Here is an 18,134-nt window from a genome sequence, read left to right as displayed (position 1 = left end):
AATGCATCAATGACAGATTGGATGAAGAAATTGGGGTCTGTATGCATCATGGAATACTATGCAGCCATAAAAAAAGAATGAAATCATGTCTTTGCAGGAACTTGGATGGAGCCAGAGGACATTATCCTTAGCAAACTAACACAGGAACAGAAAACCAAATGCCACATGTTCTCACTTATAAGTGGAAGCTAAATGATGAGAACACATGGACACAAAGAAAAGGACAACAGACACTGGGGCCTACTTAAGGGTGGAGGGTGGGAGGAGGAAGAGGATCAGAAAAAATAGCTATTGGGTACTAGGCTTTAGTCCCTGGGTGATGAAATAATCTGTACAACAAACCCCTGTGACATAAGTTTACCTGTATAGCAGACTTGCACATGCACCCCTGAACCTAAAATAAAAGTTTTAAAAAATGGGCAAAAGATTTGAATAGGTGTTTCTCAAAAGAAGATCTACAATGGCAAAAAGGCATATGAAAAGATGCTTAACATCACTGGTCATCAGGGAAATGCAAATCACTACTACAATGAGCAAATGCTGGCGAGGATGTGGAGAATAGGGAACCCTTGTACACTGTTGGTGGGAATGTAAATTAGTACAACCACTGTGGAGAACAGTGGTTCTCAAAAAACTAAAAACGGAGCTACCATATGATCCCACTGCTGGATGTATACCCAAAAGAAAGGAAATCTGTATATCAAAGAGATATCTGCACTCCTATGTTTGTTGCAGCACTGTTCACAGTAGCTAAGGTTTGGAAGCAACTTAAGTGTCCATCAACAGATGAATGGATAAAGAAAATGTGGTACATGTACACAAGGGAGTACTATTCAACCATAAGAAAGAATTAGATCCAGTTATTTGCAGCAACATAGATAGAACTGGAGATCATTACATGATGTGAAATAAACCAGGCACAGAAAGAAAAACATCGTATGTTCTCACTATATGTGGCATCTAAAAATGAAAACAATTGACTCATGGACATAGAGAAGAGAAGGATGGTTATCAAAGGCTGGGAAAGGTAGTGGGGGCCTGGGAGCGAGGTGGGAATGGTTAAAGGGGACAAAAAATAGTTAGAAACAATGACTAAGACCCACTATTTGGTCACACAACAGGGTGACTATAGCTAATAATAAGTTGCTTGTACATTTTAGAATGACTAAAAGAGTGTGATTGGATTGTTTGTAACACAAAGGATACATGCTTGAGGGGATGGATACCTCTTTCCCCATGATGTGTTTATTTCATATTGCATGCCCGTATCAAAAAATCTTGTGTACCACACAAATATAAACACTGCTATGTACACACACAAATTAAAAATTAAAAAAAATTTTAAAAAGGAAATCACTAAAACGTAAAGTCTCATCCTAAAGTCTTATCCTCCAGGATAAGAGGATATGACCCACAGACCAAATCCAGCCCACTGTCTGTTTTTGTAGCCAAAATTTTTTCCAATTTTATTGGAACACAGCCGTGCCTAATTGTCTACCTATTGTCTGTAGTCACTTTTGTGCTACAATGGCAGAGATGAGTAGGGAGACTGTATGGCCCACAAAGCCTTAAATATTTATTATCTGCTGCTTTAGAGATAAAGTTAAACCTTCCGGAACTTCAGAAGAAATACGTTCAATTCTTTCCTGCCTGGAAGGGTGGGGAGGTTCAGGTCTGTGGCATTGTGTATGGGCAAAGGAGGTGCAAGTGTGTGCAAGTACACACTCTGCTCGGTTTCTAGTATCTTGTCTCACTCATCTCTGCTTCTTTGGGTTGACTTCCAACCCTGCTCCAGGCAATAGGGACACTCCTGATGTCTTAACCTGCTCTTGTTGCTATAACAAAATGCCACAGACCAAGTGGCTTAAATAAAGCACGTTTGTCTCTCACAGTTTTGGAGGACAGGAAGTCCAACATCAGGGTGTCAACATAATCGCTTTCTGAAGAGGCCTCCATTCCTGGCTTGCAGACGGCCACCTTCTCACTGTGTCCTCACATGACAGAGAGAGATAGAAGACATTGGCTTCTTCTTATAAGGCTACTAATTCCATAATGGGGCCCCACCCTCTTGACCCCATCTAAACCTAATTACCTACCAAAACCCCACAAATTATTTTGACTTCAGTAATTTCTGCAACTCTGGCCAATATATCTAATTTTAGAAAAGCAGGAAAAAAAAATCTTGGAAGCCTGCAACCAATAAAATACTGGTACATGGGGTTGGAGGGTGGTGGGTAGGAGTTAGGACATCAGAATATGAATTCTGGGGTACAGAAACATTTAATCCCTAACATCTGGCATCTCTTATCTTTCTACCTGTTCCCTCAATCAGAATGAGTGGTGGGTAGCAAGACAGTATAGGTAGTGCCTCAAGAACATTCTCTGAAGTTAGGCACACCTGAGTTCAAGTTACCTGTTATCTTGGGGAAATCTTAGAATATCTCCTCAATGAAAGAGTGAATGATGGCCGGACACAATGGCTCATACCTGTAATCCCAAAACTTTGGGAAGCTGAGGCGGGAGGATCGTTTGAACCCAGGAGCTCAAGACCAGCCTGGCCAACATGGTGAAACTCTCTCTCTACAAAAAATACTAAAAAGTAGCCAGACGTGGTGGTGTGCGCCGGTAGTCCCAGCTACCGTGGAGGCTGTAGGAGGATTGCTTGGGACTGGGAGGTCGAGGCTGCAGTGAGCTGAGATACTGCCACTGCACTTCAGCCTGGACAACAGTGAGACCCTGTCTAAAAGAAAAAAAAAAAGAAAGAAGGAAGGAAGGAAGTGAAAGAAAGAGAAAGAAAGAAGGAAGGAAGGAAGGAAGGGAAAGAAAGAGAAAGAAAGAGAGAGAGAGAAAAAGAAAGAAAGAAAGAAAGAAAGAAAAAGAAAGAAAGAAAGAAAGAAAGAAAGAGAAAGAAAAGAAAAAGTAAACGATAGGCCGAGGCTGGAGGATTGCTTGAGGTCAGGAGTTGGAGATCAGCCTGAGCAACACAGCCAGACCCTGACCCCCCAAAATAAAAATAAATAAAAAGAGAGAGCCAATGATAGTTTGCAGCTCTTTGGGTTAGTGTAAGGCCTGAGGATCGCTTGTATGCTGCTTAGTTGACAAATAGTAAGTGCCCAATTTTAAATTGTAACTATAACATAAATTTCAGGAAACCACCTTTCTCTCCTTTGGAGGAAAACAGGAAGAGCCTCTGGCAAGTGGTGCGGATAGAATTGGCAAGTCCATATTCAGCCTTCATCTCAATAATTTCTGCAACTCTGGGCAATACACCTGATTTTAGGAAAGCAGGGGGAAAATCAATATCTTGAAGCTTGCAACCAATAAAATATCAGAAGAGGCAATTTCATCCTCTCCGTGTCTGCCTGCATCACTAACAGTGTACTCAACACCGGGGTGGTGAGGAGTTCGGGGTAAGGCAGGCTCGTAAAAATGACCGATGCAGATATTAATGATTTAATCTGCTAACGTGGCGTGGCAGCCTGCGAGAATTCTATTCGTCAGCGTCCGGGAACCCATTACCAGGAGCCTGGGTGAGAAGCGCCGAGGAGAGCGCGGGGATGTGGCGCGAATGAAGATGAATCGCGGAGCCCAATATTGATTTGCCTTGCCTGGAACCGTCGCGTTCTGTTTGGAAATATGGAAAGCAAATTAATGAATAAATGAGCTGGCTCGGTGAACTGCGCCCCTCTGGGATCCCCGGTATTTGAGCCACACATGCCAAGCAGACTCTTAGCTAAATAAGGGGGAGAAGAGAGTTTGCTAAGAGGGGAGTGTGGCTGTGAGCCTTAGCCTGAGGACTGCGCCCCCAGGGGTTTCAGAAAGCAGTAGCAGGTGTCCTGGGGTCAGACAGATTTTTTTTTTGTTTTTTCTTAAGAGACAGTCTGGCTTTGTTGCCCAGGCTGGAGTGCAGTGGTGAGATCATAGTTCACTGCAGCCTTGAACTCCTGGGCTCAAACGATCCTTCCACCTCAACCTCAGGTTTAGCTGGTGCGTGCCACTATGCCTGGCTAATTTTATTTTTATTTTTTCATTTTGTATTTTTTCTGAGACAGAGTTTTGCTTTGTTGCCCAGGCTGGAGTGCAGTGGCGCCATCTTGGCTCACTGCAACTTCCACTGCCTGGGTTCAAGCAATTATTGTGCCTCAGCCTCCCGAGTAGCTGGGACTACAGTCATGTACCACTACGCCCGGCTAATTTTTGTATTTTTAGTAGAGATGGGGTTTTGCCATGTTGGTCAGGTTGGTCTTCAACTCCTGGTCTGAAGCGATCCACCTGCCTCGGCCTCCCAAAGTGCTGGGATGACAGGCATGAGCCACTGCGCCTGGCCTAATTTTAATTTTTTGTTGTTGCTGTTGAGATGGGGTCTTGCTATATTGCCCAGGCTGTTCTCCAACTCCTGGCCTCAGGCAATCCTCCCACCTTGGCCTCCTAAAGTGCTGGGATTTACAGGCATGAGCCACTGGGCAGGCTACAGAGAGATTCTTTTTTTGAGACAGGTTCTTGTTCTGTTGCCCAGACTGAATATAGTGAAGGAGCATAGGTCACTGCAGCCTTGAACTCCTGGGCTCAAGTGATCCTCCTGCCTTGGACTCCCAAGTAGCTGGAACTACAGGTGTGCACCACCATGCTTGGCTAATTTCTAAATTTTTTAAAAAGATGAGGCCTGGCTACATTGCCCAGGATGGTCTCAAACTCATGGCCTCAAGTGAGCTCACTTCAGCTTCCCAAAGTACTGGGATTAGAGGCATGAGCCACCACACCCAGCTGCAGACAGGTGCTTGATGGAACTTTGGTTCTGTCCCTGTCAGCTGTGGGCCTCCAAAAGTCATGCAATCTCCCTGAAGTTGAGTTTCTTTATCAAAAGAAAGGGGGTCATGTACCCACCCAAAGGAGGATTCAGTCACAGCAGGTATTTAGGGTGGTTCAAAAGTAATTGCGGTTTTGGCCATTAAAAGTAATGATCTCTATTGGCTCTACCTCTTATATGCTGATATATTGGACAAATTATTTGACCTCTCTTTGCTTCAAAATCCCCTTAATATGGTTTGGCTGTGTCCCCACCCAAATCTCATGTTGAATTGTAGCTCCCACAATTCCCAATTATCATGGGAGGAACCCAGAGGAAGGTAATTGAATTATGGGGGCGGGTCTTTCTTGTGCTGTTCTCTTGATAGTGAATAAGTCTCATGAGATCTGATGGTTTTATGAAGAGGAGTTCTCCCGCACAAGCTCTCTCTTCCTTGCCACCTGTAATATGTGACTTACTCCTCCTTGCCTTCCACCATGATTGTGAGGCCTCCCCAGCCATGTGAAACTGTGAGCCAATTAAATCTATTTTCTTTATAAATTACCCAGTCTTGGGTGTATCTTTATCAGGAGTGTGAAAACAAACTAATACACCGCTTCTATCTCATGGAGAAAATAATAAGACCCATCCCATTGGGTTGTTAAAATTAACTGAGTCAAGCATTTAGAATAGTGCCTGAGACACAGACAGTGCTACAAAATAGTAGTTTTTAAAACTGTTCAACATTCAAGAAATATTTATCAAGCACTTATTAAGTGCCAATTACTCTTCTAGGTGCCCAGAGTAGAGTTGTGAACAAAACAGAGTAAAATCCCTTCTTTCATAGAATTTTATTGTTACTTTTTCCCCTATGGATGTCCAAATGTTTTGGCATTGTTTGTTGAAATGACTATCCTTCCTCCACTGAATTACATTTACACCTTCATCAAAAATTAGCTGCCCATACTTGCAGGGTGATATTTCTGAGTTTTCTGTTCTATTTCATTGATCTGTGTGTTTATCTCTCTGTCTATATCACACTATCTTGAATCCTCCAGCTCCAGAATAAATCTTAAAAGGGAGTAGTATGATTTTCTCACCTTAGCCTTCTTTTTTCAAAAGTATTTTAAGTTTTCTAGTTCATTTGCCTTTTCATATAAATTTTAGAGTAGTTTGTCCATATTTACAAATGTCTTTCAGAAGTGTTGATAGGGACTGTATTAAACCTGTATATCCATTTGAGGAGAACTGACATCTTTACTATGTTGAATCTTCCAATCCATGAACATGGTATGTCTCTCCATTTATTTAGATCTTCTTTGATTTCTTTCATCCACACTTCGTAGTTTTTACCACACAAGCCCTGTAATGTTTTGCTAGATTTATTCCTAAGCATTTTGTTTTTATGAACAATTGTAAATGGTATTATATTTAAAATTTTAGTTTATAGTTGTATATTGTTAGTATATAGAAATATGATTGATCTGCGTGTGTTAATCTTGCATCCTACCACCTTGCTGAACTCACATATTAGTTCTAGGGGTTTTATTTGTATGTGTTTAGGTTTCTTGGAATGTTCTACATGTATAATCATGCCATATACAAATAGGAACAAATTTATTTCTCCCTTTCTAATATGTACAGATAATATAGATATTTGGAATTTATTATTATTACATCAAGAAACACTAATGCCCAAAGAGGCCAGTCTGGTGGAAACTGTGACAAATGGGAGCCCAGGCTGGCCAAAGAGGGCTGCAGCTACCTGGCTATGTGGAAGTTTAAAGCCAATCGTCAGATTGTTAAAACAGATATCAATGTGAGATTTTCTGATATGTAAATGTTGGTGAGTTACTCAAATATTTAAACACCTCTTAGGACAAGCAAAACACACCTGTGAGCAGGACTGAGCTCGCACCAGTTTGCAACCGGGCACAAAATGGGCATTCTGCAGACAGAAGTAGCGGTTCTGCCAGATGTCACAGGTGGGCACTTCTCAAGGGATGTGTTGGGGAGCACTTGCTGATGATTCGTCCCAGGTTCCCAGGGTGGACAAGAAGGCCTATGGAGATGAAGGTTAAACTGCATCTGTAAGGCCGTCTCTGGGATTCTCGTGGCTCAGAACCACCTGGCTGGGTGCTCCTCTTTCTCCTCAGCAGCAAAGCAGCTGTGTCTCAGGTGGCTGGGCCAGGGTGTGTGACTCCAGGGTAATCCGTGACAGGGGCTGATGATAAGGAGGGGTAGAGTCAGGACTTGACAGTGGAAAAAACTTGGGAAAATTACAGAAAGTGGCTGAGTTGTCTATGTGCAATATGGGAGATGCGGGGGGAAGGAGGGAGTAAATGAATATTGAGTAAATATGCTGAGTATCATGCTAGTTTTCTCCCACCCTCCCTTCCTTTTTTTCTCCCTTCCTTTCATGCAACATGTATTTATTCAGGGCTTTCTCTGTGCCAGGCACTGTGCTAGGCACTCGCCTCTCATTCTTTACATTTTCCTATAACATAGGCATCATTCTCTCCATTTCACAAATGAGGAAACTAAATGACCACACCTGTGGTCCCAGATCTGTCTGACTTCAATGACAGTGCTCTTTGTACCACATGCACTTTGGTATCTCACAAAGGGTGCAACAAACACCTCTGGCATCTTCTGACAATCTTTGGTTCCAGGAGCTCTAATCTGGTAGGAGGAATGTAGCAGAAGCAGAATCCAGGTGATTCCTGAATCCATAAATCAGGCAGACCATGACCTGCATTGTCCATAAAGTGGCATGAGGCATCCGCAGGAGGGTGACCTGGGACCAACAGTCTTCTGTAAATCCATCTACGAAGAGGCAAGGAGGAATCCATATGTGCCCTTGGGCCTTAACTGCAGTTTCATTCATGGTGCAATTGGTAGTGAAGAAGCCTGGGTATAGGGCCAAGGGAGGCTTTGCTTCTGCACCTGGATGAGAGATTTAACTCTTAAGACCCACTGGATGGGGTGCGAAGTGCTGCTGGGTCACCTCCCACCTCAGACTTGACTCAGATGAGGAAGGATGGATCTTGCAGACAGATATATCAGGGACCTGATACTGAGGCTCTTAGGGAGAGATCCTGCTCAGGCTACCTACTTGTTCTGACTTCAATCTGCTTCCTCATGGATGACTAAGCAAACAGTAGGAACTAAAGTGGGGAAAACGGCTTGAGGGAGAGACTATTAATCAGGACTCTCTGAAATGCAAGTGACAGAAAGTCCAACTTTAACTTGCTTAAGCAAAAAAAAAAAAAAAAAAGAACTTACTGCTTTGCATGACCAAAACTCTATGGGGTAGAATCGAATCTCCCCTCAGGCATTGCTGGATGTAGAAGCTCGTACAATGTCTTCAGAATATGTCTTCGACTGTCATTGCTGCTTTCCTCTGCTCCTCTCCTTGGGCTCTACGGCTCTGTCACGACTTTCAGCAACTCTAGGATCACGCCAGCTTTAATTTCAGCAGTCCTGTGGAAAGAGTGCCTCTTCACCCCAGAGGTTCCAACAAAGGTCCTGGAAATTGAGTCTTACTGTCTTTAGTCATTTGCTAATCTCTGAAACAATCACTGGCCAGGGAGAGCATGGGATGAGCTGATTGGGCAGGCCTGGGTCACATGCCCTCCAGTGACTTTGCTAGGGAGGAGTGGGGTTCCCTCAATTGAATCACAGGAAATGGGAGAGGAGAAAGTGGTTCCATAAAAGGAAATGGGGACGTTGCTCCCTGAAGAAAACAGGTGTTGGACACAGTATCTTCCGTCCTGGAGTCAATCTCTTCCATCCTGGAGTGTGGTCAAAGTCTGACCTTACTAGGAACCGGAAAGTTGAAAATGTTCAGTGATCTGCATCAGAAAAGAAGAATGTTTGCTCTCTGTCTCTTCCCTCTGTAAATGCGATTTTATATTTTGTGCTCTGCAGACAAGCTTTCTCACATCCTCGTCTTGCCGATTCCTATCCCATGTCTTCATCCATGTGACAAGCCTACATTGACAAGTGTTCAGTCACAGTTCCTAGGAGATTGTGCAGAATGTCTGTGGGGGTCTTCCTAGTGTCCATTCACCCTCTTCTTGTTGCAGCTCCCTGGTTTTTCTTTGGGGAGTGCCTCTCCCCACCCACCACTGAATCCATATATTTGAAGCAGGAGTCTTCCCATACTCTACAACCCCTGCTCCAGGAATGAACCCGTGATCCAGGCCGGATATTCTAGCACGTGGCCACTGTGATTTTTTCCAGGGATAGTCACATGAGCTAGGTAAGGTCCTCACCTGGTGTATTAATCTGTTCTCACACTGCTAATAAAGACATACTCAAGACAGTAATTTATAAAGGAAGGAGTTTTAATGGACTCACAGTTCCACATGACTGAGGAGGCCTCACAATCATGGCAGAAGGCAAAGAAGGAGCAAAGTCATGTCTTACATGGCAGCAGGCAAGAGAGCTTGTGCAGAGGAATGGTCCTTTATAAAACCATCAGGTCTCATGAGACTTATTCAATACTACAAGAATAGTATGGGGGAAACCACGCCCATGATTCAATTATCTCCACTTGGCACCACCCTTGACACGTGGGCATTATTACAATTCGAGGTGAGATTTGGGTGGGGACACAGTCAAACCATATCACCTGGAGACTTTTGCTGGGACTTCTGGGAGAAGGGCGTTCTCTTTATGCTGAGTTGCAAAGGTGGTATAATTTTAGCCTAGATCTGCTAGAGGCTGCACGTGCCACTGAAGAATAAAGCCAACACAGATGGAAGCAGAGTGTCAACAAACAAAACAAAACCAAACAAACAAAAACTAAAATATTTAAAGAGGCTTATTCTGAACCTGTGTGAGTGACCATGGCTCTGGGAACAGTCTCGAAATGTCCTGAAAAAGTGTACCTAGGTGGTTGGGTTACAGTTTGGTTTTATACATGTCAGGGAGACAGGAATTGTAGGTAAAAGCAAAAGTCAATACATGAAAGGTGTACACTGGTTCAGCCTAAAGAGATGGGATATTTTGAGGTGGAGGCTTACAGATCATAAGTGGATTTAAAGATTTTCTGCCTGGCAGTTTGTTGAAAGAGTTAAATTGTGTCTAAAGACTTGAAGTCAGTAGAAAGAAATGCCTGAGTTAAGATAAGGGGAGTTGTGGAGACTGAGGTTCTTGCTATGTAGATGAAGCCTCCAGGTAATGGTTTCAGACCTTAAAAGGTGTCAGACTCTTAGTTAATCTCTCCTAGATCTGGGAAAGTTCTGCTGTATTAAGGGAGATTCTCTACAGAGGTAGATTTTCTCCACAAAATAACTTTGCAGGGCCATTTCAAAATATGTCAAACAAATACATTTTGGGGCAAAATATTTTGATTTCCTTCAGGATCTGCCATCTATTATGTGATGCTATACTAGAGTCAGTTTGGAATTTTCTATCTTATTGCCAAAGAGTCTGTTTTGTCAAGTCCTGTAATCTCTATTTTAATGTTAATGTTGGACTGGCTGCGGTGGCTCAGGACCTGTAATCCCAGCACTTCAGGAGGCTGAGGCAGGTGGATCACCTGATTTCAAGAGTTTGAGATCAGCCTGACCAACACGACGAAACCCTGTCTCTACTAAAATACAAAAATTAGCCAGGCATGGTAGCACGTGCCTGTAATCCCAGCTACTCACAAGGCTGAGGCAGGAGAATCACTTGAACCTGGGAGGCGGAGGTTGCAGTGAGCTGAGATCGTGCCACTGCACCCCAGCCTGGGTGACAAAGTGAGACTTCATCTCAAATATATATATATATATATATATGTATGTATATGTGTGTGTGTATATATATGTATGTATACGTGTATATATAGTGTTAGTGTGTGTGTGTATACACACACACATATGTTAATGTTGATCCATTGGGCCTAAATTCCCAAGGGAGGGAGTATAATGAAGCATGCCCAACCTCCTATATTGGTCCTTTCTCTCATTGCTATAAAGAAATATCTGAGACTGGGTAATTTATTTAAAAAAGAGGTTTAATTGGCTGGTTCTGCAGGCTGTACAGGAAGCATGATGCTGGCATCTGCTCAGCTTCTGGGAAGCCTCAGGAAACTCACAATTATGGCATTAGGCAAATGGGAAGCAGCCTTTCACATGGCTGGAGAAGAAAGAGAGAGTGAGGGGAGGCACCACACACTTTTAAACAACCAGATCTTGTGAGAACTCTATCAGAAGAACAGCACCAAAGGGATGGTGCTAAATCATTCATGAAGGACCACCCACGTGTTTCAGTCACCTTCCACCAGGCCCCAACTCTGACACTGGGGATTGCAATTGAACATGAGATTTAGGTGGGGACACACATCCAAACCATAGCACCTCCCTTCCTGTCATGGCTGAGAATTCAAATTTTCAGGTTTCTCTGGGGTCCCTTTGGCCCAGAGGGGGCTGTTCAGTAAGTTGGGGGGCTTAGGAATTCTATGTTTGGTTTATAAAAGTCAGAACAGGGTCTCAATAACATTTTTTTTTCTGAGCATCTAGATCCAGCTATGCCTGAAGCTCTTTCCTTCTAGCGTTCATTCACACTAGCAATTACCTTCTCATTTAGCTTAAGCAGTTTGAGTTGCAAGTAGAAGTCCACATGCAAACAGAAAGAGGGTTGGATTGACCTACTTTTATTGGCTTATGTGCCTGTGTGTCAGAGTCATGTGGTATAATACGATGATGGATAGAAGGACAGTTTTCAGGGAGGGGTCCTGTGGGCTCGGCCAGGCTTGCTGGTTTTGGCAATCATGAGTGGCTCAGGGTGTCACTATGTTGAGAAGGTCAGGGAATGGCTAGGGAGGTGGCAGTGGGGAAGCTTAGGGGGAACTCAGAGAAGCACAGCTGGGTACACCAGCCTGGGGTTTAGAGAGGCTGGGGTCCCGTGGGCATCAGCTGTCATGGTCTCCTAGAGGCACATACAATGCTCAGTGAGGGGCAGCAAGACCCCTCCCACTGGAGAAATGTCAAGTCCGGCTCTCAGCCTCCGCTGGAAATGTGCCTGCAGTGTGAAGACACGAGGCTTGGAGGAGAATGACACAGCCCTAGAATCCAACATCTCCCTGCAAATGCAGCACCAAGCTCAGAGAACACTTGGCAGGTAAGGCCGCTGCATCCCTGTGTCACCTCAGACACACCCATTTGTGGGAGGGACGCTGGGACATTTCCTCAGCCTGAGGGACTCCATAGTAGACATGAATCTGGCTTTCATTGCAGTGACGGAACAGCTTCGTGTGTAGCCCCAAAACTGCTCACCACTGGCAATGTGACATTAATAGTCATGTCATTCTGTCCCTTTCTCCTTCTACCTGGGCATCTGTATGGACAATTAGGAAAAGACAATTTAATGCTAAAGAAATTAATTGCATTTGCCAAATGGGCTTGAAACACTCTACGGGCTGTTTCTCTGTCAACATAACAGATTATGGCGCTCAGAAAATGACCTCTGTTGACTGTTGACAAGACCATGTCTGGCTGTGGATCAGCTGTGATTTTTTTTGGAGAGGTGGTGGGGTGGAGGGTGAAGTGCAGTGGACACATGTGGTGATCCTGGAAAGAAGCTTTGCCTCATTCTTGCATACTCCCTGTGGGCCACTATTTTTAGTAACACAAGCTACTCACTGTAGAGAGCCTGCCCTGTGCCAGCTGTGTGGTAGGATACAATACCTTGAATCTTCATAACATTTGTATAAGGAATAGTATTCATATCCGCTTTTCACAGATGAGGAAACCCAGGGGCAGAGATGGGAAGTAATTTTGTAACCACCCAATGGGTTCATCTTGCCTGCTGCCTAGACAGAGCTGATTTATCAAGACAGGGGAATTGCAGTAAAGAGTGATTCATGCAGAGCCAGCTGTGCAGGGGACTAGAGTTTTATTATTACTCAAATCAGTCTCCCTGAGCATTTAGGGAGCAGAGTTTTTAAGGACAACTTGGTGGGTGGGAGGAAGCCAGTGAGCCGGGAGTACTGATTGGTCAGAGATGAAATCATCGGGAGTCGGAGCTGTCTTCTTGCGCTAAGTCAGTTCCTGGGTGGGGGCCACAAGATCAGATGAGCCAGTTTATCCATCTGGGCGGTGCCAGCTGATCCGTCAAGGGCAGGGTCTGCAAAATATCTCAAGCACTGGTCTTAGGGGCAGCTTAGCGAGGGTCAGAATCTTATAGGCTCCAGCTGCATGACTCCTAAACCATAGTTTCTAATCTTGTGGCTAATATTAGTCCTACAAAGGCAGTCTAGCCCCCAGGCAAGAAGGAGATCTGCTTTGGGAAAGGACATCATCTTTGTTTTAAACTATGAACTATAAGCTAAGTTGCTCCCAAAGTTAGTTCAGCCTGTGCCCAGGAGTGAACAAGGACAGCTTGGAGGTTAGAAGCAAGATGGAGTCGATTAAGTTAGATCTCTTTCACTGTCTCAGCCGTAATTTTGCAAAGGCAGTTTCAATTTGCCTACGCTTACCCAGCGAAATAAAACCCACGCGTCTTCTCAGATGCCCACTGTAGAATGTGGTAGACCCTGGATCCTTGGAGGTAGTGAGGCAGGAGGAAACACCATGGTCTTTTGGTGCAGCGAATCTGAGGCCAATTCATGCTGACTTCCCAAAGCTGGATCCAACAAAAACACCTGGGTCTGGGGGCAGGGAACCTGCGGCCAATCAAAGCCAACTTCCTAAAGCTAAACCAAAAGGGAAAACTCCGTCTGCCTTCGCCAAGTAACAAAGGACCAAAGGCTATGCTCCCTACAGGCCACCCCTTCTGCCATGTCTCAGATGGAAAGGGAGAGTGACTTGGTTGGGCCATGGGCCACTCAGGGACCATCCCTTCATCTGCATAGGGCATCAGTTCACTTCATCCTTTAATTAGCCACAGACTAAATCCTTCATCCAGATAAAGGGTAGCTGATAAAAACCTAAAAACCTCAAACCGGGTACTTAAAACCCAGAAAACGGCTGGGCACGGTGGCTCACACCTGTAATCCCAGTACTTTGGGAAGTCGAGGAGGGCGGATCATTGGGTCAGGAGATCGAGACCAGCCTGGCCAACATGGTGAAACCATGTCACTACTGAAAATACAAAAAAAAAAAAAAAAAAAAAAAAAAAAGGCTGGACGTGGTGGCGCATGCCTGTAGTTCCAGCTGCTTGGGAGGCTGAGGCAGGAGAATCGCTTGAACCTCGGAGTTGGAGGTTGCAGTGAGCCGAGATCTCGCCACTGCACTCTAGCCTGGGCGACAGAACGAGACTCTGTCTCAAAACAAAACAAAACAAAAACAACAAAAAAGAAAATATTCAGGCTGGGTGTGGTAGCTCATGCCTGTAATCCCAGCACTTTGGGAGGCCGAGGCAGGTGGATCACCTGAGGTCAGGAGTTCCAGACCAGCCTGGCCAACATGGTGAAACCCCATCTCTACTAAAAATACAAAATTAGCTGGATGTGGTAATCCCAGCTACTTGGGAGGCTGAGGCAGGAGAATTGCTTGAACCTGGGAGCCAGAGGTTGCGGTCAGCTGAAATGGTGCCACTGTGCTCCAGTCTGAGCAACAAGAGCAAAACTCCTCCTCCTCCTCCTCCTCCTCAAAAAAAAAAAAAAAAAAAAAAAAAAAAAAAAAAAGAAAAGAAAATAAAAGAAAATATTCACACCCATCCCTTGATGTCAGGCTGGTTATGGATGTGTTTTGGCCAGTGAAATTCAGGCAATGCAATGGAAGGAGCAGGTGCTCCACTCAGAGCCTCCAGGATCACAGTCCTGAGGATACTTTGATTTTAGTGAGACCCACATTAGACTTCTGGGCTCTAGAACTGACGGATAATATATTTGCATTGCTTTAAGCTACTAAGTTTGTGGTGATTCCTTACAAGGGCGATAGGAAATGAATACAGATGGTAGGTGCATCATGCAAAAGAAGACCACTCAGGCCCTCTTGTATTTTATTTTAAAAAAGTATTTTTATTTTTATTTTTTTAAGGGATAGTCCCATGCTGTCACCCAGGCTGGAGTGCAGTGGGGTGATCATAGCTCACTGCAGCCTTGACCTCCTGGGCTTAAGCAATCCTCCCGCCTCAGCCTCCTGAGTAGCCGAGACTACAGGTGTTCGCCGTCACATCGGGCTAATTTTTTATTTTTTGTAGAGAAAAGGTCTTGCTTGTTGCCCAGGCTGGTCTTAAACTCCTGACCTCAAGTGATCCTCCCTCCTTGGTCTCTCAAAGTTCTAGGATTATAGGCATGAGCCATCAAGTCCAGTCCCCTTTTGCATTTTCCTATGAGCAGCAATGGGAAGCCGGGGTCACCTTCCAGTGGTTTATTTATGGCCCAGTTCCTTGGGTGCATTTCCTGCTTTCCAAGTTCCTGAAGGCAGGAGGTTTGCAGAACTTTTTGTCACCGACAAGAGACCCCCTTTCTCAATAATATGTTCCTTGTTTCCTCTTGAACCCTCACCCTCAGTGTCCTTACAGTCCAGATTGCAATAACAGCCTGTGCAAGGCAGGTTAGCGTTTCTGCAACACACGGTCGTTCCAGCCGCTGCCTCTGCCTCCTTCCAAAGGCACACTCGCATTTTTACATTTTTGTTACGGCCATACCTGTCTTCCAGGCACCACAATCTGTATCAGGTATTAATTGCTGCATAATGAATTAGCCTGAAACAGAGGCTTAAATAAACAAATATTAGCTTAGTCTGGGTCAGGAATTGGGGGTCCTCCAGCTGAGGGTCTCTCCTGAAGCTGCAATCAAGGTATCATCCTGGGCTGCAGTCACCACAAGACTGCTCACATGGCTCACATGGCTGCTGGTTGGCAGGACCCAGGTCCTCAATGGCAGTTGGCTGGGGACAGCTTTTCTTTTTCCCCCAGCCTCTCCATAGGATATCCCACAACATGGCAACTTCCTCTTCCCAAGAGCTCCGGAGACAGAAGCTGCTAGAAAAGATGAAATTCGCAGGCATTTATAATGGAATCTCGGAAGTGGCATCCCATCACTTTTGCCACATTCAACATTGGTTAGAAGCCAGTCACTCGCTCTGGCCCCAACTTAGGATGCTGCATGTTGGCATGAACCCCAGGTGGTGGGGGTCTCTGGGGGCCACCTTGGGGACTTCCTATCATAAGAGGCATGCCAAGATGCTCAGGACCACCACCCAGGGGCTGAAGGTGGTGCTGAGTCTGTGTGTTGTCCTATTTTACAGATGAGAAAACTGAGGCTCAGAAAGGCTAAGGAAGCACATGTCTGATGTCACTCAGTGGCAAAACCATGATGGTACCAGGTCGTCTAGTTTCTGAGCCCCGACTCTTTCACCAGACTTTTTGGGGTTGGTCCGGCCAAGTTATTACCTGCCAGCCCGATTCAGTCTCTGTTCTGTTTCCTCTCTTCCTCCTCTTTTTCCACATCTGCCCATTGCTGCCTTTTGGTTGGCCTTTCTCACTGTGTCCTCTGTGTTCCTGTGATTGCTGGCCTCCGGTTGGTCTGTCCTTCTGTGCCTCTCTGTATCTGCCTAGTCTGGTCACTCTTTTGTGCTTCTCTTATTATTTTCTCCTGTGTCTCTGTCTCAGTCTCATTTGTGACATCTCATCTGTTTCTCATCTCCACATCTGCCAGGGTCTCTGGCTCTGTGTGTTTGTGGACCTCTGTCTCTGGGTGTGTCTGTCTTGGGCTTTGCCGGTGTACTTCTCTCTGCCTCTCTCTCATTTCCCCTGCACCTGTCTACCTGGCACATGTCCCTGTCTCCCTGTCTCTTTTATACCTATTGATCCCCACACCCATGCATCCCTCCTCTGCCTCTCCCTCTCTTTGTTTCCATATTTTTCTATCTGCATTCCTCTGGACCTTGTCATCTCCCTTCATCTCAGGACACAGTGAGCTGCCTTTGGTTTTATCTAGCCTAGGAGGCAGTTTTGATTATTTATGATGCTATCACTTATTAATTTTTATCTTTATAATAACATAAAAACAACCGATGTTAAGCCCCTACCTGCCGGCGGGTGGCAGCCCACCAGCCTGGTCCTCCTGCCTCACAGACCAATGGAACGGCCCTGCTCCTATTTATCAGACTTCGATACCCATCTCCTTTGGAGACTGTCGGCTCCAATGTTACAATCACAGCAATATTAGAATAACAACTTAAAACCAATCATTTTTATGGGGACACACACAGTATAAAAAGACCTGCCTATCTGAGGACACATATAACATCAGCAGCTATTGCCCCATAAACCTGTCAGTTAGAGAAACATCCCAGGGAGTCCTTGAACACCATTACCCAAGTTTAACCAGGGAGAGAGGGAGAGAGAGGGAAAAAAGGAGAGAGAGAGGGAGAGAGGACTTTGCAAATCATTTTTCATGGAGGTCTGGGGAAAAAAAAATGTGAGCGATCGATTCCAGAGGGAGCCAATGGATTGAGTAAAATGGGCCAAGCCCAGCCCCAAGTGGTGCTTGGCATATGTTTCCTGAAATTATGGAGGAGGCTTAGAAAGGAGCTGGGGAGAGGGACACTCAATATGCACGACCAGACCAACTCCCTTTGGTTCCCATGCTAGATTTGATTCCCCTGAATCAGACCCTTAGAGGAAATTTCGTGTGTCAGATTTTTATTGGGAAGCATTTCCAGGGAAAATCAAAAGAGGAGTGAGGAACTGATAAAGAGAAGGGAAAGAGGAGGCTCTGCCTGGGTATGATATCAAGTGAGGCTCCACGGAGCAAAGCCTGGGCTCAGTCCCAAGGGAAGCCCCAGCAACAGTGCACGTGACACCTCCTCATTGTCCCAACCCTGGGGAAAGGCACCCAGTCTATTGATTCCCCTGCACCCATTGGTTAAGGGATTTCACGTGGCTTCTTGTCCATTTCTGGCTCTTCATGTGCACAGACAAAGGGGGTTCCAGCAGCCTGAAGGCAGGCCCCCCAGCAAAGAGGTGCAGGTGCTGGCTGTTGGGACGAGAGCACATTGGGAGCGAGTGTGCATAGCAATGGCAAAGAGGGTAAAAGAGATACAGACGGCAGGTTGACAGCATTTGGCCAGTGATGACACACATCCCTCTCTTCCCTCTCTTCCCTCAGAGAAACTTCCCTCTGAAGTTTCTTCCCTCTGAGGACTCTAGTGCTTATGGTTCTTCCTGAGGTTCTTGGGGGAGTGATGAACATCTTCAGATGCAAACTGTATTAGTCCGTTTTCACGTTGCTGATAAAGACATACCTGAGACTGGGTAATTTATAAAGAAAAAGAAGTTTAATGGATTCACAGTTCCACGTGGCTGGGGAGGCCTCACGATCATGGTGGAAGGCAAAAGGCACGTCTTACATGGCAGCAGACAAGAGAGAAAAAGGGAACCAAGAGAAAGGGGTGTACCCTTA

This window comes from Macaca fascicularis, chromosome 20 (assembly GCF_037993035.2).
Source record: "Macaca fascicularis isolate 582-1 chromosome 20, T2T-MFA8v1.1".
NCBI classification, from domain to species: Eukaryota; Metazoa; Chordata; class Mammalia; order Primates; family Cercopithecidae; genus Macaca; species Macaca fascicularis.
Note: the sequence above shows the minus strand (reverse complement) of the source record.